The sequence below is a fragment of the Betta splendens genome, chromosome 6 (genome assembly GCF_900634795.4).
Source record: "Betta splendens chromosome 6, fBetSpl5.4, whole genome shotgun sequence".
NCBI classification, from domain to species: domain Eukaryota; kingdom Metazoa; phylum Chordata; class Actinopteri; order Anabantiformes; family Osphronemidae; genus Betta; species Betta splendens.
The window spans coordinates 11304696-11329050 of NC_040886.2; the positions used below are offsets into that span (position 1 = coordinate 11304696).

General features: G+C 41.3%; 1 long non-coding RNA gene across 1 annotated transcript in view; it reads right to left on the minus strand.

The window, feature by feature from the left end:
* LOC114856888 (uncharacterized) overlaps positions 1 to 24355 on the minus strand; it is a 95598-nt gene that overhangs the window by 30484 nt on the left and 40759 nt on the right. The window contains exon 3 of the long non-coding RNA XR_008694917.1: positions 2592 to 2695. This is a non-coding gene — a long non-coding RNA (uncharacterized LOC114856888). The remainder of the gene's footprint in view (positions 1 to 2591; positions 2696 to 24355) is intronic.

Genomic DNA, 24355 nt, shown 5'->3' on the forward strand with positions numbered 1-24355 from the left:
GCTGAGCATAGCTGGCAACATAAGATATACAAGAAACTACTTACGGTAATGTAAACACTTTACTGATTAAGTTATGTGAGCAAGATTATGTGAATCCAGATTATCCTCTGTTAAGATGTTTACTTTTACCATAAATCCATGATTATTTCAATTTATTAGATCTTAGATGTATGATAGAAATTCGTAATTCTGTCGATGCTCAGATGTTCACTATTATTTTACAGGATGTTCTATGAACCAACCTTTGCAGAGTCCGGAAACACTGAGACGTTACTATTATTTTGAAAGCGAGCGTCCCTTCCAGTGCTGCTGCGACTGTGCTGCTACATTTAGATCACAATTTATTCCTTTGAAGACAACTCTCAAATACCACAGTGCCCCCAGCGCCACACAGTCCTCTCATTCATCACTTCACAAACAAGGACGGGAGCATGGTCATGCTTATACGTCTCTCTCTGTGATACTTTTTTTTTTTCTGTCCTGCGTGTCACCTCCTCACCCACTACTGTCTCAGCTTCATCCCCCCCGTTCATCCCCACCCCTGCTCCACCGAACACAAACACAGCGTGATGCCAGTTGTAATCACTGTTGGACACAATTTCAGGGACAATTTGAAGACTATTTATTATGCTTGGTCAATAAAAAAAGACGGGAGATGCATTTTGTGGATGTTCATTTTAAAACCTATCGACAGGTTAATAAATGGACAGTTGTTGCTGTACATGTACACACGTCTGTGTTTTTTAATTAAACCTGCTAATTTAAATCAACACATTACAATTTCCAATATTGTTCTCATTTGTCACTCCAGCAAATTTTAATTTTAATTACACCGTGTGCGTACGTGTGACATAGTAAAAGATGTTCCAGCAAACCTTTAAATATAACCTACAGAAACTTATCTCACACAGATAATTTATCTATAATTAATGTAAAAAAAAAAATCCAGGCCGGAATATTAAAAGCATTTAATCTTCAGTGGTGAATAAGCTCCTGCCTGGTTGCTAAATTGAATATGATAACTGAGAGAGTTCCCCCTGGGAAAAAGAGTGATAAAACCAGCGGTAAATGGTGCCGTATCCATTCGTGGCCTCTTCAGTTTAGGTGGATGGGACAAACTTCCCTCCAGGGGAAAGTTCCTCAGCAGGGCTTCAGGTAACACAAACCTCTTAATCACACATGACCTGGCAGCTAAGAAAGAGTTAAGCAGCAGCATGGGGCCTCCCATAGTGTTCCCTCCCCGACTACAACATCATTAGCAGAGCCACACGGCCGGCCTGCATCCTCCCCAGTGTTTACAAACACCAGCATGCCAGTAAAACGCAGGCTTATTTTAGAAATTTGTTTATGGTGAACTGGGAAGCCTTACAATCTATACAAAACTATCTGAATTACGAAAATCCAATTCTAAGCCAAGACTTTGGAGTAAACATTTGTAATGTGTTGTGCCAAATGTGACTGCTACAGTACAGAACCACGCCAGTCTGAGTCGGTGTCTGACAGAAAGGCTGTTTTCCAGCAGAAAGACAAACCGCCGACACGTAATCCTTAACGAGGCTTTCGTCACTACAGCGCACAGTGTCCGTGTATTGTGTATTGTGTATCGTATACGTCTCTCCCTCACAGCGGTTTTCGTGAGACACGCGCAGACAATTTCATTTATCACCGTGATCTTTTAAGGGGGACAAACATCCTGAGCAGCAGTTGAAGGTTTATATTCCGTCAGCCATTAGCGTGACCCGAGCTGGCGCTCAAGTCGGAGGAAAACTCTGTGCCCTTGAAAAGAGCTGACAGCGAGACAATATTTTAATGAAGGAGTACGAATGCAACATATGCATCACATAACGTGGGCCTGCAACAGATTTAAAAACCTTATGGCTGCTTTATATTTCCTGGATTGTATCAATGTAATTAATCCTTGCTACTGTTATGGTGACTGTATGGAGACCACAAGCTGCATATTGTGAGAATTAAACAGATTGTTTTGGTTATTGCCCTTTATTTCAAAGTAACATGTTGTTGGATCAGGATGCTCACGACATGCTACGCAGTAACAATGACTGAGACGCGCATTGAGCCCAGACCACTGCTGCGATATCAATTATCTGCAACGCTCAACTTCAACTCTGCCTCGGTGTAATTTGTATTTTTCAAAGTGCCTGGCTTTGGCAACAACTTTTGTGAGGGGCAAAGGCTAAAGTCGGCCTTAAAGACCTAGGGGCACGCGGTCCATGGGCTGGAATGCAGAGGAAGGCTTGTAAATTAGAGACCTAATGAATAGTCTCTGGTGTCTAACTGACGCAATCATCTGGTTAGAATCAACCAGTTATTCCACTAATTTCCCCCACTGCTCCCTCTGCTCTCTGAGCCTAATTTAGAAAAAAATATGTATGCTGTGTACTTTACCCACCTGCAGTTTGAACTTGGTAAGTAAGTAAGAGACTAACCTTAAAAAAACAATGAATAAAATTTAACTCCTTATACCAGTTAGTTTGACTTTTCTCTAACATTTAAAAGGCTTTATTATATATTAAAGCATATTTCATACTCAAACACAGGTTTTAACATCGGCCTAAATACTTGGTCACTACCTTCTTGGAGTTATTCAACCTTTCACCCACTGGGGCCCCTGAATCTGACCTTTAACCAGATGCCATTTGCTAAAAATCTCCCTGCCAGTTTCAACCTCTGGAATCTGCAACACATTATAAGAAGAGGAGAAAACACAGGCAGAAGATTAGGGGCCCGCACAGTTATTAGTTTGCAGATACAGTTTTACTGGGGTCAAATGCAATGATAGGGAAAACAAGCCGAGGAGGAAAAGGTGTCTCAGTATATCAACCTTAAAGGCTCCTAATAGAGCCACATGTAGTAAAAGTGCAACTTTTCTATTTATTTCAAAACGACATTTGTTACTAGAAAACTAAACTCATACAATAAAACGCTGGCTTAATAGAAAGTCACAATATTTTTTATGATAGGAAACCTTTATTTCTTTAATGCTAGAAAGTGTATTTTTTCAACGCTTACTGTGCTACTGTACCAGTAACCTAAATATTAAGACATCATTCCTCCTGGTTTCACTTCTCATCTTTGCTGCTTCAAATGTCTTCTTGTGTTTGGTTCGCCCTCAGCCTCGCATTATCTCAGTTAGAAAGTTTGTTTTTACCAGGGAGGGCGGCAGCAAGTGGAGGTGCTGATGTATTGAACAAAGTTGCTTGTCTTTGCTGAAAGCTTTTGTTTCCTGGGGCTCTCTATTCATCACAAAGCCTTTGGTGGGAAGAGACATAAAGACAGGCCCTGACCCTGGTGTGAGACCTTTGACCCGCATGGACCCAAGGCGACAGATTTTCAGCAACTGTGCAATCACTATTAGTTGACCGCAGGGTCTGTAGTGGAAAATGACTGGAGCCAGACCAAATGAATGGAGGGCCATGGTGGGAAAATCTGGTAATTTATAGAAGGGAACAGTCTATTTCAAAAGAGGTGATGGTGGATCAGCTGACATGCAGAGTCAAAGGTCATGTTTGGGGATGATTTCCTGCCCGTGATACTGTAACATCTGTGTGTTAGGCTTCGTCTAAAACCGTCGCATTTTGACCCTCGGGGGCATGATCGGGGAAAGGCGGCCCTTCGCTGATGTCAATGGCCGCATTCAACACAAAGCCATCACAAGCTGCTTGTGACTACATAACATCCTTGTCATCCGGTGCTGTCAAGCACTAAAGGTTAGTTTGGTAAAGAAGCTCTAAATCACTGTAAACAATTATTGAATTACCCACCAGCACAAATTTCAGCACTGCACTTCATTAAATTCACTTTTAAAGAAAAGATTGTGTTGTAAAACAGCTCTGGCCGTCGCTCTCCTATGAGACCGACTGTGATAAAGTGGATCGTTCTGGCTCTTGCACTGTCATCTACAAGTGTCCAAGTAAAGAAATACTGGGAGTCCCCAGCCCCAGGGCTGGCCATTAAGTAAATTGGCCTCACTAGACCTATAGCTGTGTCACTGTCCATGACGGGCTGCCACCTACTTGACCCAGGTATAGGAGTCTAGTGCTGACCAGCAGCTGTTCCGCGGGCTTGTCTTTCGAAGCCTGGGAAGTGGTTCCTAATTAGCCTCCCACATCCATAAATGTGTCCAGTAGGTCAGTCCCTCCATGCTCATTGATCGCACTGATGTGCTGTGTGCTGAGGTTTGACTTCAGCTCTGTCATCAAAAGGAGGGAGCGGCAGTAGGTGACACGACGAAGTAGTAAGCGACCAAGACCCTCAAACTGAAAAAGCAGGAAAGAAAAATGTTGTATATCTGGATGTGAAATGTAATCTTTGATTATAGAGGTGAAGCAGGATAAAAGTAGCATAACTCTTAGTACAGCTTCTGTCGTCACTGGTGTTCTCTTTAGATTTATCTGTAATGTCCTATTACAGACATCATGACCGGGTCAATACTTCAGCAGTAACAACGGCTGGTTACGACAGTAATGATAAATGGATGGACCTACGCTCAGATGGAGCACAGTATCATCTCTGGCATGTCAGACATAGTGTTCTTTTTTATCGTAGTCACAGGAAACAAGTCTTGAGGGTCTGCCCCTCCACAATCACTCCTCCAGATATTTTTCTCGTCCTCTTCTACCCTCCATGAGCTGTTTTTCTTTCATTTAGCTGGCCCCCACCAATAAAAATGCAAGCCAATTTTCCAGCGCATTAACCCACGAGATCTTTAATACACAAGAGTTTTGGTGCAAAGGGGACAGCAAGGCCTCACGGAAAGATGGATGGGCCTGCCGACTAAGAGTGGGCAGTTTTCCCACTGCCCTGGTCTCAGTCCGGGACAAAGGCCTCATTGAGTGTGATGCTTGACATCGGCATCATAAACTAGTCATTGCTACAAAGACTGTGACACTTTAAAGTACCAGCTACTGCCGCTTTCTTTTCTGTCCTCATTACAGCGTTGCTCAGGCCAATCGCGTCACTGGCATTGTTCCTGTTTTCTGGAGATGCAGACAGAAAAGGTTTAAATGCAAGATCACGTGAAGAGGGGCGACTCCAGCAATCTGCAGGATTCCAGCTCATGTTGATCTGGCTGACACCTGTGGTGATGGGAAGTCACTGTTTTAGCAGCGCTAGTACAACATACAGTAACAGAAAAGCCCAGCGTAAAAATTTGTGATTTAAATAACAAAAAGCATATTATTATATTGCTAAACCTGAAAGCTTTTGTATCCTATAGGTTCTGTATGTAAACTTATATTTATATTTATATATATATATTTGGGGGGATATACTTTAAAACTTTAAAACAACTGCCAAACAATTCTTTAAGCCAAACTCATTAAACAGCCTGGCAGCAGCTTAACATTGCTCTCTTTGAGCTCCTGAGCAAGGCTGGTTCTTTTACTGCAGCCAATCAGAGAGGACCAGTTTTTGCAAACCCAAATTTTCTATTCTACCTTGTATTTATATACGTAATAATCTATGATCCAGTTTAGTGAACATATCTGTGTTACCACATTTCTCTTGATTTTGCAAGTGAAAAAAACAAGATTAATAATCTTAAAGTCACGGCATCAATAAGACGGGGAGATATGAGTGTGCTTATGTCTGTGGAAGTCTGATCTTCAAACATGATGTAAGCTCAAAGCCAGTTTCAAATTCTCAATGTCATGGAAAAAAGGCGAGGGTGCACTTTAATAGATTAAACACCGAGAGCCAGACGACTACGCTGCCAGGGAGGTGCTGATGGATGCAGTCACATTTAATACAGATTCATGCTGGACTGCAACAAAACTTACAGGCCGTACTGCATGAAACATAAACAGCAGCGAGCAAATACTGTAAGAGATTTAGCTTACAATTGTGCATTTTTTAGGAAATAGCAACATTAGTCACTTGTTTCTATGCAACATCTGCAGACACAAGAAAAAAATATATAACATAATAAAAAATTATGTCTTTAAATAAAATGTTGATAAAGTGTAGAATAAAAATAGTCTTTTACATTTGATATTATTGAAAAGTACATTCATGGTTTCCCCTAACTGTCATTAAACAGTCTTGTCTATTATTTTCATTGATAAAATCATGATGGCGATAGGCTGCAGCCGTCAATGTCTCTCACGGGACAGAGCTGCAGTATATTAGGAGACAAAACATTCAGATGGGAAAGTGTTTTTCACATGTCTGATTCTGTGAAAAGAAAGAGTGAAACGGGGGGCGGGGGAGGGGAAGAGGTACCGGCGCACTCGTACACAGGGAAACAGCTGCTTCACATTACTAACCCCTGGAACAATGTGAAGATAGTGTGTTTAGACAGGTTTGGGCAAGAATGGAGGTCAGCAAACCTTTAGGGGAGATGTCAGTCGTAGCTGTCAGCCACTGGAAGCGCACAGTGAAATTACATTAGGCCTCACTGGCATCTACTGCAGCTCTGGCTCTAATCCTGCAGTGTAACGTAAAGGAACTTGGAGAAAAAAAGAAAAATGAAATTCCCCTCCACTGGCTGCTGTTTATTTCCTCTGTGAGTTTGCTACAGAGACACAATTGACATTAAAGCGGCCGACCACCTGTCACCAATATAACTCTGCATGGATACAGTGGGACCTCCAAGTAGTGTGACGCTATTTATCCTCGTGACCGACAAACGCACAGCTGTTACGTTGCTCTATAGGATGAAAAACTCCAGTGATGTTTCTCACCTATTTACTCAGGCATGTGTAATTGATCCTTCATGTGTTTGGAAAAAAAAAAATAAAAAATGGACGTCTGGAGGTTGTCACCCTTGCCAGCTGGCTCACATGTGCCCCTGATGCTATATTTAAATGAAGTAAAACAAATAGCAATAGGTCGGCAAGGAGTCGTTACAACACTGAAGTCAGTGCTAACCTGTTGTGGACCAGTGTAACAAATGCTGAGTGAACTTTATGTAATGAAAATAATGTTTTGCTGCATAAATATTTTTTCTTCACATTTTTAATTCAAGGTAACACATGAAATTGTTATCATACACCTATAAAGGAAGAGAATCTTTTGAGAGTATTTGTGTCTTTACGCTAAATCAGCATCCGCGCTGTCGTCCCTTCTGAATCTCTGGCATTATTCTGTTAATATCTATCTGTCCTCAAGTCCTTGACCTCTTCGAATTGTAAACACATTTTTTACACCGCTCTCAGCACTTTTTGACCGAGGGAGTTTTGCCGTCAGTGGGGCCCAGAGATAAGCGAGCGCGGGCTGAACCTGTTCCGGCCTGCACTGCCCTCTGCAGCACCTCTGCTCCACACTCAGTCAAATTTCTCCCAGCGCTGTCAGATCACATGGGTTAATCTCTCCTGACCCTGACTCCTCAAAAGCACAAGCCCGGCTCTTTTGGACTCCGTCCCAGTGTGAGTGCAGTGCGGTGCAGTGCCGTGGAAGTAGACCCCACACACATCCTCCTCAGCCGCTGGCACCAGCTTCCAGACTTCGGAATAGTGAAGATAAGGTACAAGAATGTCAGGAAGTCTGACACCAATGAGCGGTGTGGTAAACAAACAGTTGCAGACGTCTGCCCGCATCCCCTGCCTCTTAACGACTTTCAATTCCACCCTTTGAAATGTCAAGTTGTGAAATACGGTGGGGACATTTGTTAAGCAAATTATGCAGCAAATATCTGATTTTTAAATGTATCCACTGACTGAAATAATCCGAGGCATTGTTGTAAAATCTAAAATTAATTAAAGTTACATTTCAGTGTTAAAAAAAGAGAGAGCGCTGTAGTATGTCTCATTTATATACGTGCCGCATGCTTAGTCAGACAGTCCCACTGCAGCACCTTGCCAAGCCAAGTTAAGTACATATCACACAATATTGTCTGTGACACGTCCATAGGGGTTGCAGGTAGCGCTGAGAGGGAACGCCGGCAATTATACATGCATGGACGGTAAAAAGAATAGAGCAGGGTTTCTATACGAGACTCACTCTGTGATATCTTTCCCGGGTACTCTGATCCCACTGGAGTAGTGAAGCAAAAAGCCAATCATTCCTAACCACATAAAAGTTAACAGAGCATGGCCTGGTATTTAGCTTTATGTTTATCTGTGTTATTAATGTGAGAAAGAGGAGCGCGGCCTGTCACTGCAGGTCAGATTGGCAGGTGTGGAGCTGTTCTGATGCCGTGATTTCACAGCCTCCTTTTCTCTCCGCTTCAGGTGAGTGAAATGATGCTTGCTTTAATAGGGGACCTCCAGAGCGTCACGCGTAGGAGTATCGCATGACTCCGCGACAACAACCGTCGCTCCGAAATCGCCGCTTTCATACTTTTTTGCCTCTCTTCTTCAAAGAATAAATAAAGACAAGTAAGTTGTAATTAGTGAGCGGAGGGTTGGATGGGATCGGCGGCTGATCTGCTAAACAGCCGCTGCTTTGAGGGGAGATAGCATCTGGGGGGGGAGGTGGGGGGACAAGTGAGTGGCAGTGGAGGAAAGGCAGATAAAGAAATGCGAGCGCGTTTTTACACATTCTCTAAAACCACAGGCGATTCTGATGGAGATGATAGAGGGAGTCTCTGATTAACCATCCGGTAAGCAGGATGTATGTCCCTGCCAAGGCGGACAAATGGAACTATTGTAATGCCATGACAGTCTTTGATCGTTCTGGCTTTCAGGGAGATATCTTCATCAGAAGTGCTCCTTGTTACAGCTGTCACATAATAGCTGGCATAAATGTGTGTTCTCTATTAGAGTCCATGGACCATCAATATGCAATAATTACCCTCAACATATGAGTAGGAACACCCCCAGGCATTTTTAACATTAAAGATTTTTCTTTCTACTTAATCAAATGTATGTTTTATTAAACTATTTAAGGTTTAATGAATAGCATTGGAATTTATATAGCACACAAAGTAACTATTTCATTATAATAATGTTAATAACACATTAAATTCATATTATTTTAATTAGGAACTACCAGTTTGGCTTATCTGGACCCTATTATGGAAATTACTTTAGGTCAACCAGGAAAAAGTCAGAGCTGAGGCTGGAGACTTGTTGAAGTTAGCTAGAACCTCCCTGTACTGTTGGGGAAATGTGCAGTCTATCTTGGCCATTAATAATGTTGTCATCATAGCTGAGAACTTGAAGTTCGTCTGTTATTGTCTAAATCCACATTACTGAAATGTCAAAACCGAAACTACAGTAGGCGTGTGGTTTCTTTTTCTTTGTGGAATTAAATACTGGAAATTTTGGTGAGGCTACATGGAGTCCATGGCAGGACACCACGGAGGAGGCTGTTCTCCTCCAATACAAACACTCTGCAAGCAGGACATTTGCCTTAAGGAGCACGCTGATAATCCGCAAGACTACTGGGAAAAACATTTTTAGGTCGACAGGAAGACATGATGGTGCCACCGGTGAAATGCTGTGGAAGCAACACAGGGATAGTTGGATGATCTGTTGCCTTTGGAAAATGTGCAAAAGAACGATCCAAATTCTGGAGCATATCTACTAGTGGCTTCAAAGAAGTAGCAAGAGCCCAGACCATAACCCAAAAGAGGATGACTTCAAGAATGATGTTCACTCCAGATGCTGAAAAGCCTGAGCTGAAGCTGTTGTTCTAGATAAAGAATGTTCCAAAATTTTATTTTGTACATGTCTGACCTTTAGCTACTTTCTGAGGTGGTTTGGGGTTTTTGTGGCATTAACATTTTTTTTTACTGGCATTCAGTTTAATTTCAATAAAGACTGAATGTTTGGTTTGTGTGTTATTATATTAAGCACAATGTCGAACACTGTATAAAAAAGATTTGGCCACATTTCAGGACAAATTGCAGAAATGCAGGTAATTCCAAAGGGTTCACACATGGTGAGTAGGCATGTGGAAGCTGGCCTGGTCCTATAGTGAGCAGCTATCAGGAGCGAGAAAGCGGGGGGTAAGAAGACTGACGCAAGGTAGCATTTGCAATTGGGAGGTTTTGGTTTCAGGCTCTCCGGTCATCAATCATCCCGGGCCTATTCTGTTCTTTGACAGCTCACTACAAGGCTTGACATTTAACACTCACGACCCTGGACCAGGCTGTGCTCGAGACCAGAGACTTCAGAAACACAAAAATTGAATAGAATGACACTTTTCCCCTCTTCAGTAAGTGGTGGAACTGAGGCAAAGCAGATACAAATTAATAATTCCCATCTGCAATACACTTCACTTGGGTGAAATTACTGCTTAAGGCCCCGTGTTCCCCCTTTGCCCCTTCTCTGACATACACAAAAGAGCTAAATGAGAAAGTCAAGAGGCCTCTAGGCCTATTAGAATAACTACTAGTATGTTTTTTATGTGTGGATGGACTCTGTGAACTTTGCAAGGGGAGGCTTTGAAACTCACAACTCACAAATCATTAGTGAGTTTGGGACCAAACATATATTTATAGCTAAATGTTTCGGTTACCAGTGCAGCGTGATGAAATCGAGATTAATTGTACACATTTTAAATCATGAGGGAATGTTCCTCCGTCCTTAAGCTGCCTGTGATATTATACTTGTGCAAATTTCCAAGGAGAAATGAGCTTATGTTCTGTGACCACATTTGGTTTGGTGCCTTTTTGGGTCAGTAGGTCATTATAAACAGAGTAATAACACTGAAAAAACATCGCTCTGATGATAACTGACATGACCTGACATCAGCTGGATAATGCAGCTCTATGGGCTATAAAATACCAGATTAACCAAATTTCAACAGGCTTTTTTTCAATAAGCACATCTGTCAGTCCAGAGATGTCAATGTGACCTAATGAAAACTGCAGAAACTGGTTCAGCATCATTATATAACAATCCAAATGCATGTCTCTCTCTCTCTCTCTCTGTGTCTCTGTCTCTGTCTCACACACACACACACACACACACACACACACACACACACACACACACACACACACACACACACACACACACACACACACACACACACACACACACACACACACACACACACACACACACACACACACACATGTCCATGATAACTCAACACAATGTTTTTCATTTACAACGTTTCCGTGCCGACCCTGCGAGCACCAACCCCAGTGTCTGCCTCCATGTATTTAGGATGTGGATGGCGATAACATCACGTGCATATCAGCCAAATCCATTCGCACATACGTCAGGGAGTTGATAGCTTCTTTTAGATTGTATGAGCCAGAGAAAAGCTCTTCCATCTTTGTGTGTGATACGCTCTGCTTGCTGCATACTAAGCATGTTGCCAGACAACTGGTCATGTCTTAACTGTGAAACTGGCAACTATTGTTCGTGCAGCTATTGAACATGCCTCTAAGGACTCCAGGGGCAACCTTTCATCTAGCCCAAGGTAGTAGAGTTCTCAAAGTATTTAGTGCGTTTAGATAGTCTAAAATAAATGTAAAAGAATAGTGTTGCAAGTTTTTTTGGGGGGGTTTAAAATAAAAGAAGACAGATGATATTGTTCATAGGAGCATTTAGCAAACTCTCTTGAGCATTGCTGTCACACTGCTTTTAATATGCACCGAGAACCACTGAGACGCATGACACACAACATATGCAAGATGCTCAGATGTACATATACGCAGGCACGCAGTGTCGCAGATTGCTGCCCAGATGATTGGATGTGATGTCATCATAGAAAACCCTTTTTTTTCTGAGAAAGATTCATCAGATTATGGCCACAGTCAAGCCTTTCTTGCAACACTCTACTAGCTGCACCATATGGTTGGGTCCTAAAGCCACGGGTGGAGGGTTTAATGACAGAGCGGATGTGCAGTGCACATGCCGAGGGATGTTGGGGGATGGGCTAAAAAAAACACTCATCAAGTCTTTGGCCTGGAAAGGCTGCACAAGGTCAGCTGTGTGGCTGGGGCGGGGTGAGGCAGCCAGACGCACGTCTACAACAAAAGGCAGGTGACCACAGCAAAACTTTGCACGGGGGGGCACAAAATATTTTAGGATCAATTTCTTTCGGAGACACATTTTTCAAAATCGGATTTGTGTATTCAAAAGGCAGTCACATCGATGACCTGTTTAGCGATTAATAACAACATGTTTCCTCAAATACACAAGGTCGAGAGCATGGCAAATCATCAAAATATAGTGACATGGAGATCCAATCCTCTTGGCAAATATGCACAGCTGCCAGCGAGGGGTGCAGGGATGAGTAAACAAAGATGGACTCATAATTAATGTTTACTAAGGCTGATGCAATAGCATGACATTTCTACGGCTGCACAACTTGGCCACTGACCACAAATGATCTCTTAGTCCAATGTCTGTCCTTTGGCGCAACAGAACATATTTAAAAACGGATTTTGAATTCTCTCAACAACTGTGGTGATGCTGCATAATGCCTCATTTCAGCAGTGACATCAATCTGGTGTTTAAGCAATCATTTATAGAATAATATTACAGTACATCTGCCCTTTGGACATGAATATTCTATATTTAAATTCTTCAAGTTTTGGGATTAAATGACACTTTGTAGTCACCACATACCAGCACAGACTCAGCCTTAGATAATATTAAGCCAGCAGTGGTGAGATGGGAAATGGGGCAGCCTGAAGAGTAAGAAGGCAGGACAAATGATTGATGGAGTTGTGGTTGGTCCATAAAGGTCTGCAAAGAATGCTCGGAGATAATCAGCAAGGGGTGTCTGCCTCATCGCACCCCCACGGCATACAAACACGCACACACCCACATGCGCCGAGCGGCGAGAGAGAGATGAGACGGGAGCTCCCGAAATATTAAGCAAACAGAGGCACTGATGATGAAATTCTGAAGGTTGGGCGTAACAAGAGGCACCTTCTAAGGGTCACAACCCTTCCCTTGCTGGGTGTTTTGCTCTTTGTACCCCCCTCACAACGTCACCTTCCCACCTTTGTGTTCACTGGGGGGCAGGTGAGTGGGGGAGTTGTGTTACATCCCTGTTTATCTGTTCATGACCTCTAGCCGGCAATTCTGCACTTGATAAGAGGAGGGCTCGCCTCATAATGTGCACGGCAGCTGATATCAGCCCTGTATCCTTGTGAAATTGATTACCAAGGCCCAGGGAGCGTGCAGAATATAATAAATAGAGATGACACATAAGGCACACATGGACTTGTAGGCTGATGGGTAACACCGCCTCAGCAATTACCTGCTACCCACTTAAAACAGGGGTCACGGAGGGCAGGCTGGCAGTGGAAGGAGTTATGGTTATTTCTTATTTTCTCTGTGGAGTGAGACTCGCTCTCTGCAGCGAACCGTGTGTGTGTGTGTGTGTGTGTGTGTGTGTGTGTGTGTGTTTGTGTGTGTGTGTGTGTGTGTGTGTGTGTGTGTGTGTGTGAGCAGGTGAGTGGATGTTTTGGGAAATGCCTGCGTAAAAATAAACTTGACAGAGAGTTTGAAATGTCTGCGTCTGACTATAAAGGAAAAATTAGTAGACTAAAGATGTGAATTAAAAAATTAACTCAAAACATGAATTATTCATAGTTATAAATATAAAAAATATTACTGTTACCAAAACATGTTCACTAGGAGTTTTTTTTTATAGGAATTACATCTAATTGCCTTTCATTTTGATAATAATGATTTTTTCTGGTCCACTTTGCCATGTTTCATATCACGAGTCATCATAGTAGTATAATAGCAGTAAACACAAGCACAGACAGAGAGATAGAGATACCATCACTTGTGTTGATATAGTGATCAACATCATTAACAGAGGAAAACCATCATTATGTAACTAGACAGCACAGCCATAATCATCATTGTTCCCATATAACGACTTTCAATATCTCAACATCACCTCATAACATTTACAGTTGGGACATTTTCCTAATCATCTTTAATCTGCATGCCCTTTATTATGCCACCAACCATCAAGTAACTGTTCCCACATCCGCACAGAGATGTAATCACGAGGTTATCCTCAGACTTCTCGTCATGAAGCTCTGATTTTCTATTAGACTTACGCAAAAAACAACTGTTGTTTGAACTGCACTAGTTAACATCATGGTTTATGTCTGATTATTTAGAGCTGACAAAGAAACTAAATATCTCACAATCAATGTTAAATAGAAATGTCAATAGAACAAATATCACACACAGGGTTACGGAAAACTTCACATCAGGACTATGAACATATTTAGCTAAAAGTTTAACAAAAGGGAAAACATTTCAAATTTTGCAATGTTGATTTCTATCTAAAATACACCTGCAGCAAAACGCACAATGATGGACCAAGGCTGCAAACAAAAGCTCCTGCTTCAAGCTTGTTGCCATCTTTAAAAACACACCGGCTGCCTCGACGCCGATCGTCTCCTGCACATTTAACTGGCCCAAATAAAAATGTATCTATTCGCGTCCTTAAAGTTTCCACCCACGATATCTGAGCAAGTGTGGTGCATAATGTAAGGTTCGTTTCTGAAACAGCCACTCCAGTTGCCTAATGTTGGCATAAAGCAGGCCGTGTAGATGTGGTGCCTGCCGTTTCAATGAAGAAATCTGAATGGCTGTAAGCTGCCAGGCAAACCTTTATATCTATTTGTTCCACTTGTCTGGCTCTCAATGAGTTTAATCAGCTGAGAAGAAGCCGTGAGGGGGGTGTTGCCTTACCCACCCATACATTAGAGAGCCCCCCCCTGAATCACACACTCACACTCAGATACACACAAGCCCACAGCCCCATTCTCTGTGCATCGATGTGAGAGTTGAGGGTCTCCCTCTCCCCTGTTGCCTTACGGATTATCAAGTACACTTCAATTACTGCCGATCGATACACTTCTGGCTGCAAAAGGGAGTGTGAGGGAAATTAGACAGACTTTGGGTATGGCCGTGACTACAAAGCAATGGATTAACACTGATATGCATCTCTTCATTTACATCAGGAATGGGCCCATTCTCCATCAGCATACTGCACTCTGCTCTGAACGGACGCACATTCACATAGGCTTTAAGGGGACTTTTTGAAAGATTGCTTCTTTAAGTGCTGGGCAAGGTGAGGGCAAGCCTGTCATATACTGTAGGAGGATTAAAACCTCAGTACCAACAGTAGTCACCACAGGAGAGAAGCCGCTGCAGACAGGCTTTCAAACTGATCATGTGCTGTGCTCCAAATTAGTTAAAGAAACAATCGTTCCAGAGGGCTTCAACGTTAACGTCTAGAACCCGGCCAGGTTCAAAGATCTGCTGCTGAAAAAAAAAAAAAAAGGACGAGCATTTCCATGGGTTAGAAAAATGTGTGTCAGCAAATAATACAATGGCTGGAGTTAGTAGGAAATAATGCTCCACAACTCATCCTCCTCAACGGAGAGGAAAGGGAAATGAAAGCAGTACTGTGGAAGAGGATAAAAAAGAAGTAAAAGTGTAGGAAGAGATAAGCAGTGGCTGTATCCCCGTGAGGCAGGCTGTGAAGGTCTCCCAAGCACGGCCCCAGCCTCTGAACCCCCTCCAGGTCATCTGCCCTCGCTCTCCCACCCTTCCTCGCTACAGAGGCAGTAAAAACACTCCAACACCTGGGTTCCCCCTCTGCTACAGTGCAACACACCTCCGACTACATTTTTCATCTGTAGACACAAAACACACACACACACACACACACACACACAAAAGAAAAAGGAGCTGCGTGTCGAGTTCTTCGGAATGACTGCGATGACAACATCTGTAAACAGATTATTACTGACGGGCGAAAGGAGTGTGAAAAATCTAGCTTCATCTAAACGTTCAAAACTGATCTGAGTGTTCCATCTATCTGGAATTAATTAGTGTTATCAATATAATTACGTGCTCCCTGCAGCTCGCGAATCAAATAGTTTGTTTTGGTCGTGATAATTTAGATTAAATTGTCTGTCACCAGACCCTGCGCCGACAGGGCCCGCTGAACCATATCCACTCCTCTCATCTCAGGGTCAGAGTCACATTACACATTACTAGCCAGAGTGGGAGTTGAGTTTTGCGTCTAAAATGTCCTCCCTCTCCAAATAAAGATGCCTCTCCATTGAAAGCTCCTCACTTCGCCATGAATTTTACCCCCCCACCCCCACCTCGCTCTCTCTCTCCCTCCCTCCCACTGCAATCTGTCGTGCCAGCTCCCACGGTTTGTCTTTGGAAGTGATCCGTCCCTGAGCGTTGAGCAGAGCCACTTCATGTTCACATCGGCCCCAGAGGCATTCCTGCCTGCCCACTACTCTTGCTTTCTTTTGTCAGCCAAATGGATACCAATTAAATCAACTGTTCTCCAATTAGAATTTGGAAGAATCTATCTTGTTCAGTGTTCTAAATCCCACTGCTTGACTTCTTTCTCTCATGTAGCTGCTCTCCTGGAATCAGTTACAGAGAAAATGAGACTAGTTATTTCCTGCAATAGGATACTCCTGGGTTTCTTTGTTGTTTTTTTCTGTTTTCTCAATATGTTAATAGTGCATTTGGTCAAATGTTTATAGGGCTGTGCACGAGGGGGATTATTAGGGTGCAAGATTGGTGGAGGACAGTGGTAAAACAAAGCGAGACTTTGTTTTTAAAATCTCTTTTTACTCATTAGCAACAACCCAGAGAGTGTTTTTACTGTACGATTCAAAACTAACATTTCAAACCAAGACTAAATAATATACAATAGATTTGTGTGTCCCTGTAAATGTGCAGAGACGCCTCACGAAGGCAAACTGCCCTGAGATGGATGCCACTATTTGATTAATACAAGGAGGAGCATATCTTAATCTGCAGGCTTGGACATGAGCCACGTCATTATTGCCTAATAGTTGTGTTCAGAAAGTACATCCCATTGTGTTTCATACGAGCAGGCAACACCCCCTCCTGCCACTTGAAATCACATCCAGCTAAACAAACCAGCCGGCCCGCTTCCTGTGGAGCAACCATTCAGATCCCAGGCACTAGTTGAGACCTCTGTAGCCTGCCACCATCCACATGTGGCCCACTCACCTCATCCTCCGCTCCCCCAGATGCAAAATAACGCACTGCAGGAATGTTTAGTTTAATTACGGCAGCATACAATTTGATTTTCATGTCCTAACTTGATTTACTTCAGCAACTTTGCCTTATACTAGCCGTTTATTAGCGTTAGAGTACTGTTGGGTAATCAGCCCCCTGTAGCGATTCAGGAAATGGAAATACCAATCAAGTCCCGTTGCAATGTAAAGACAATAAAGCGAGTTACTAAATGAGGCAAATGTGTTCTCCCTAATTTGCTCGCGATTTATTGAAACATAAATAGCCCTCACGGAACAACGTTGCGCTCAATCAAGGTCAGTAATGATAAATTAGTAATACTAATCGAAATAGGAAAATGAACACATTTGTTCCCTCATTGAATTGTGCTTTTCATTAATAAGCACTTCCATTATTATTCATTTTGTTATTGATTTAACTGGGCATAATATAAAATCACAAAAGGATAAAAGTGAGTGATTACGAGAGGACTGTTAATACAACTTACTCAGCCGTAGCCTACATGGTTGATATGTAAATAGTGTTGCTTGGAGACTTTTAGTTGTGGATGTTTGACGGCCCCCTACTTTTACTTTGTTATGCTTATCTGCTTTACGAATGGGGGCTTATTGTGTGTGAACAATGGAAGCCTTTTTATGTCCATCACTGAACAACGATGGCAACTGGCATTGTGCAGCAACACTGAACTAACTATTTCGACTGTTTGCAGACTTGAGAGTTAAACAGCATTTGTGATTTTTGAGTTTACTCCCTAAAGCTTCCAGTTACACTTTTCAGTTTATCATTTAGAATGTTTCAACCAATAAAATGACAAATCACTTAATGTTTTGAACTCACATCTGGAACTAAATTGAGTTTTTATTTAAGAAGATATTTTGTTACAGAAAAAATGACACTTACCTTAAAAACACATTAAAAACTGATATATAAATTATAAAATGTTAATAAATAAGAATTGTATTTTTCAAAAGAACTGTCTGGTTAAAGGACATTTTAGTTCCTTCTTCAGCCCTTTTCGACCCTCAGCCTGTGAGCTGAACTTTTAAATGTCTCCACTCAGGAAACCATCAGAGCGAGCTCTTAATGAAGACCAAAAATACAGCACTTGTTATTCCAGCTGTTGATACAGGCAGGTTACAGAGTGTATAAACACAGTGAGTACATACTGTAATTTCTCTTCAAAGTTGCATGATTTATCTTATCCAAAACAGAATTATTATGCATAATTTGTATCATATGGAGAACATTTCCAAACATTAGTGGTAGAATTACATTAGAATAGTATTATAACTATTGAGCCTCCTATATAAGCAATGGCTGCCACCCACGCTTTAAATCCTTGCTCCCTGTAAGGTAAATAAAGGAACAATCACAGATTTTTTTCCACTGACTAATTCCAGAACAAGAAAAAAAGAAAAACAATTAAAAGTCCCTTCCCTTTCCCATCCAGACTATTCCCACGCATTCTTTGGCAGAGCTCTGCTGATGATCTCCAGAGGCTTTGCTTCTTGAGGAACTTGTCAGGAAAAGATCTACATTTCCCAGGGATGAGTGTGGGTGAAAGTGAGAAGGAAACTGCAAGACAGAGCAGAAGTTTGAGCATAAGCCAAAAAGCGAGAATTAAAAGTGAAAAGAAGAGTTCATGTATTGACAGGGGGAGACATGGGGTTAAGAATCCGAGGACTGGGCTTGAAGTGAGGGGGATTTGCGGTATCCACAGAGAATGGAAAGAAAGAGCTGAATTGAATAGAAGAAGTGGCACCTATCTGTCAGGGATCTGGAGCTGACTTAGTATGTTAAAAGAACTGATGGCATTAAGGATCCAAGGGAAAAATATAGATCCTTTAATATCACTTTTGTTCTTCAAACTGTGACCCACCGAACACAAGTGCATTGCTAATCAGTTTAACCCTGTTACAACTCTGAGGATTCACATGACGTGTGGCTGACAGCAGTGCCAGGCCCACTCTAGAGTCAGTGTGGCCTGGAGCCCGGGCCGGGGCAAAAGCCCCGACCTCAGAGGCATGCTGACCTGGCAGGGGCACACCTCTCATGGCATTCTGACATCAGGTTCACATACAATAGAAATCTTTCCAACAGCATCTTATAGACTCCTCAACCTGCTGCTATTATGATATTATCCTCATTCAAATGAGGGTTCATGTCTTTTGTTTTTTGATTTGTCTCCTGTGACATTTTGTTGATGGACTGGGTCAGTCCTGTGAGTAGCGGGTCACAAGCTGACAAAAATGTCAAAACCTGTGTCGTTGCTTTTCAAACACAGACACTCACACACCATGCCTGTTTGCCCTATCTGCTGAAATGACGCAGCGCTGACAAATGAGTGATTGATACAGATACTCAGCTTAAACAGTCGACTAAAGGTTTATGTGGCCTTTTAGCTCAGTTATACATTTACAAACCTACAGTAAATCTAATCTTCGACATTACAAACCACCTTTACGCATATTCCATCTACAGTACTTAAATTAACATACCAGTAGTTAAATCTAAACTTGTAATTGTCTTCCATTTTACAGTGTTAAAGGCTTTTGAGCTCTTTTTTTGAGGTGTGTTGTTTTCTTACAGTTCAGAACATCTCAGGGGACCTTGAAGCTTCACTTGCCCGACAGGAAGTTACAAGCATCACGCCCGTTAGGTCAATAAGCATTTGTGCATCAGAGAGGGGCCCATCACATAGCTGGGGATGTATTTATATAATGCGGAAATGGCAGACCTATTGTGCTCTCTATCTAATTTAATGTTTTATTACGAACACATGTTCATTATATAATAGTGAAAATTGTCATTGGCTTTTGCTGGGGAAAAAATGTTGTTTATATTTTAGCTTATGTTCAGAAATCTATCTTACACAATACCACAGATGTTATGATTACATAGCAGTTCCTCTAAAGAACTAAACAAACTATTAGTCGTATCCCAGCCGACTAAACGGTTTACTAAAAGATTCTTAACTTAGACACAAGTGTGCGCACCCCAGGCTGTGGATACTGTACATGGCCACTAGATCATTAGATTACCATCCTGCTCTTTTAAAACATTGAAAGCACGCTATGTATTTATATATAGAGAGAGGGATAGAGAAAGAGAGCAAGAAACACTGTGCACTCAGCTTTATCACACAACAGGAACTGCTGTTGTTATCATTGAAGTTAAAAAGTCACATAAGCACTAGGTCAATTAAAACTGTCCATAGACGAGAAACACAAGTCTTTGGTTCTTTGGATTTTTTCTTTACTATAGATCTCTGAAGATCATTAGATTCTTGTGTCAGTCAAGGCCAAGATTCCTACTTGAAAACCTGAAGGTTGATCTCACCTTGAACAATAATGAAGCCAAGCAGTCAGTGCCAGTGTATTAGCCACTAATCCTACCGTTAGTGTGAAAAGAGGTCTTAATGTAGGTGCTAACCCCACATGGCAATATGAGGATGTCTATGTATAATACCCATTTTTGGTTGCTAAAATCATGCTAACTATATCTGATTAATCTCCATGTACCTCATTAATCCCAATGGGCAAATTGTTCTTAGAAAGCTGCACATAGATGATGAGTCTCTTCCAAGGGCACTTTGACATGTGGCCAGGAGAAGCAAGGAATAAAGCTGTCTATTCTGGAATTTGAACAACCAGTGGTAAAACTTCCTTGGCAAACTATCAATAAGTCACGTGGTAGATGGAAAGACAGACAGATTAGCATTGCCTTCCCTTAAAAGACACAGGTGGCAGGCTAAAGCAAGATTACTCTGTACACAGCAATCAGTCAAACAAATCAAATATTCCTACTAGGTCAACAACATGGCGTCAACCAAACGACCACGCTCCTCTGCTTTCACTAATGTTGAAATACTTTTAACTCTAAAAGCTGTCATCAAATTGGAAACAAAACTGCAATAAAATTTGTAATGAAAATGTTATTTATTTTACAAGGAAAGCCAGAGGGAGTGAAAATATTGCATTGCAAGCTGCATTGGATTCACTTTAATCCAAACTATCGGAGATGTCTTTATTTTACATAATATGGGTCTTGTCACTGTACTTGGTCAAAGTCCACCAAAGAGTTGTGCATGTCAGTTTGTCTTTATTAAGCAACAAGCAAGTTTAATCAATGCTGGGGAAACTGTATGCTTTCTTCTCTCTAATGTGCCATTAAGAGCCATTCAGAGTGACTGAACAGTTGTCACAGAAAGTGGAGAAACACTGAGTAATCAATGATAGTTAAGAACTGTAATTTATCACCTTGCCACAACTGAGGGTTTGCAAAATGAGCCCTCCTGCTTGTGAGCTAGAATGGGTTGGGGGAAGCTCGGGTGATGTGGTGGCGGAGGCACACAAGGGTCAGGGCCCAATTACTCTTCATCTACTGCTCCTCATCACCACTGGCAGAGGAACATTCAATTGCTGCATTATCTAAGCATATCAATAGTGCAGAATTAAAAGTCATTGATTTTTTTTTTGCAAGTTTTTTTTTCTCTCTCTGGTGAAAAGAAGCCAGCTGGATTGTAACACTGAACTGATGTCTTAAAATGAGAAAAAGGCTGTTTTGTTTCTTTTTTACATTTAATTTGTAGACTTTTCTTCTACATTAACTTTGTGCTACAATTTACAATCACATCAGCCTGATTATGTTATTAAAATAATTAAGAAAGATGATATGGACTTGTACTGTATAATTTTGTTTCTTTTGTTTCGCTTCTTCCTTTAAAGAAACACGTGTGTCTTTGAAGTAAGAGTTCACTGTAAGTCTGAGACTTTATCATAGACTGAGTGGACCTTTTTGTGAAAATGACCCGGTAGACATAAATAAAGATGCTAGCAATCACACATCAATCACACTGTGCATGAGCAGTCAGAATGACCATAGCAGGAAAGGGGTGAAAGGGCCAAAAACAAAAAGAGAAAAATTTCAATTTCAAGAGCATTATTATTTTCATTAATCATAGCCCTGCCATCAACCTATCCTTATGCCTTAGTGAGAGATCTATTATACGCTCCATTTAGCCTTAGCCATATTACCTCATATGTTTTCCTGGCTGACCAAATAAGACTTAAGAGATAAAACAATTTACTGTTCATTATGAGTCATGTCACTGGAATCAATCTATTAACCTACGTTAACTGGGATGGCTGGCAAGAGCTCATACACTGTATTGAAGTAAAGAAAATTGATATTTATGTTTTGTATGTCAACGGTCATAAAATGACTGGACATTTAATTTGCCCCCTCCAACTCAGTGGATGGCTTTATTTTTCCAGTGGCCAGGGCGCCCTCCTCGCCTTTAAGCAGCCCCTGACCTGTGAAAGATTCTAACAAATTAGCTTCTATTGTGAAGCCAAAGGTGCCATCAATGAGGAAACGCTTCACTGCGCCTAAAGTATGATGGTAGACGCAAGCAACAGAGCAGAGAACCTTGACATGATTGAATTAACCCTTTGTAGGAAATGTGCTGATAAAAATGGTGGTGGAAGTCGGGTTAAAGGGCTGTACTCTGTGTGTCGTCTGACAAAAAACAGGTGCCGCATCTGAACCTTATGTCCTCAACACAGTTACTGTAGTGGGGTCAGGCATAACAATACGTGATTTTAAATAATCGTGAATTTGTACAATTTCTGTAAAAGTAGAGATGAAATGTTTTGTGCCAAGAAGACTTGGCACAAAACATTTTGTTTAACAAATCTGAAAGTTCTTTACGCTAGAGACGAAGTTAGTATTAGAGAGTTCGGTTAGTAGTTCAATTATTGTTATGAGATGTTAGGCAATATAAGCCACACCAGTTTCTCATGTAACACAACAACATTTTCTGTATATCTTGTCTACACTGATAATTGGACAATATATTCAGTGCTACAGTATTGTTTAGACTATACGCTCTGCTATGGATTTGTTTCGGCACCACTGCTTTGGCAGTCCACTGTCAATACACATAGAGAGAGACATATAAGTCGCCTATATACAATGTGAATCCAGTATGAACCATATCCAGTGCACAGGTGTTAGATATTTTAAAGAAATGCCTTAAAAAACGGATCTATGTGTTCCTTGTGCATTATCAGCTATTTATGGCGGCTAATTGTGTCTGGCTGTCTGCATCCAAAAACTGCCAACAAAAACCATATAAAACTGTTTGACAGCCAAAAATCAATACATGTATTGGACTGAAATTAGTTCCTAAATTGCACTGATAACATGTTAAATTCTGTTTGGGTTCTATGTACATGTAATTGCATTGTAAAATGACTTTTGAACACAGATATTGACATTATCATATTTTTAATCAGACTTTAGCACCTGTGACTCTTGCCACTGTGGAAAAGGAGGGTGCCACCTACAGTACGAATATATGTTTGGACAGAAAATTAAGTTCATGGGTCAGTGGCATAATCTGCAGGCTAACAGGGGGTGAAATGTGCTTTGTTTTTAAGTCAAGGCTGATTTCATTAAGACTGGGAAAGGTCAAAATGAGACAAAAAAGTGGTTCAGCAACTACACACCACGGAGTGAACTGCCTGTGACTGAGAGTTGTCAAGGAATCTTCATACACTTCTTTACATGTGGTCTTCTTTATTTATTAAAAGCTACATACAACCTCTTCTTTGCAAATTATTTAAAACCTCTATTTCATTTTAGGTTTGATACGAAAAAACATATTTAGAAAATAAAGTACAGGAGAACCAAGACTGGAAACTACTGTAAAACTATAGTGTATATCAAATCAGCTATGTACATGTAATTGTAAATAGTTTGCAAACTAATTGACCAGACAGGACTGGCTGGACACGTAAGACTCACAGGGTCCTGGAGCCAATAGCAGTGGTCACTCAGCGGGAGGCAGGATGCACCCTGAACAGGTCCAGTCCATTACAGACAGCATAAACAGTAAATTAAAGTAAGTTAAATTATAGTATACAAATAGAAAACATACATGTCTTGTTTTGGATGGATTAATCAATTGCAATAAAAAAACATCACAAAGATAGTCTAGAACACAATACCAGTAAGCTACAGTCACATTTACTATAGCAACATGTCTACAGTAGCTAATGTCTGTCTACATGTAATGTTTTATGCTTAAGCCTAGCTTAGCAACAACAACTCCTCTGTTTGGAATCATCATCTGGCTGCACAGTGAGACAGTCCTGCATGGGGTATTCCTACAGTACAATAAAATAACTTTCATTAAGTCTTTTAGATTTGTGTCATATTGTGCTACACAATTGTACCACAAGCCAGTGTTTTTGAGGGAAGGACTTGCAACACGTAAAGCAAGAATGAAGAAAATGAGGTAAAACAGCTGCTCTGTTCTGTTCTGTTCTGTTCTCAAACAGCATGTTGTTAAAGGAGGAGGTGATGCAATATAGTGGCAAACAAATGTTGCTGGCATCAAATTCAAGATG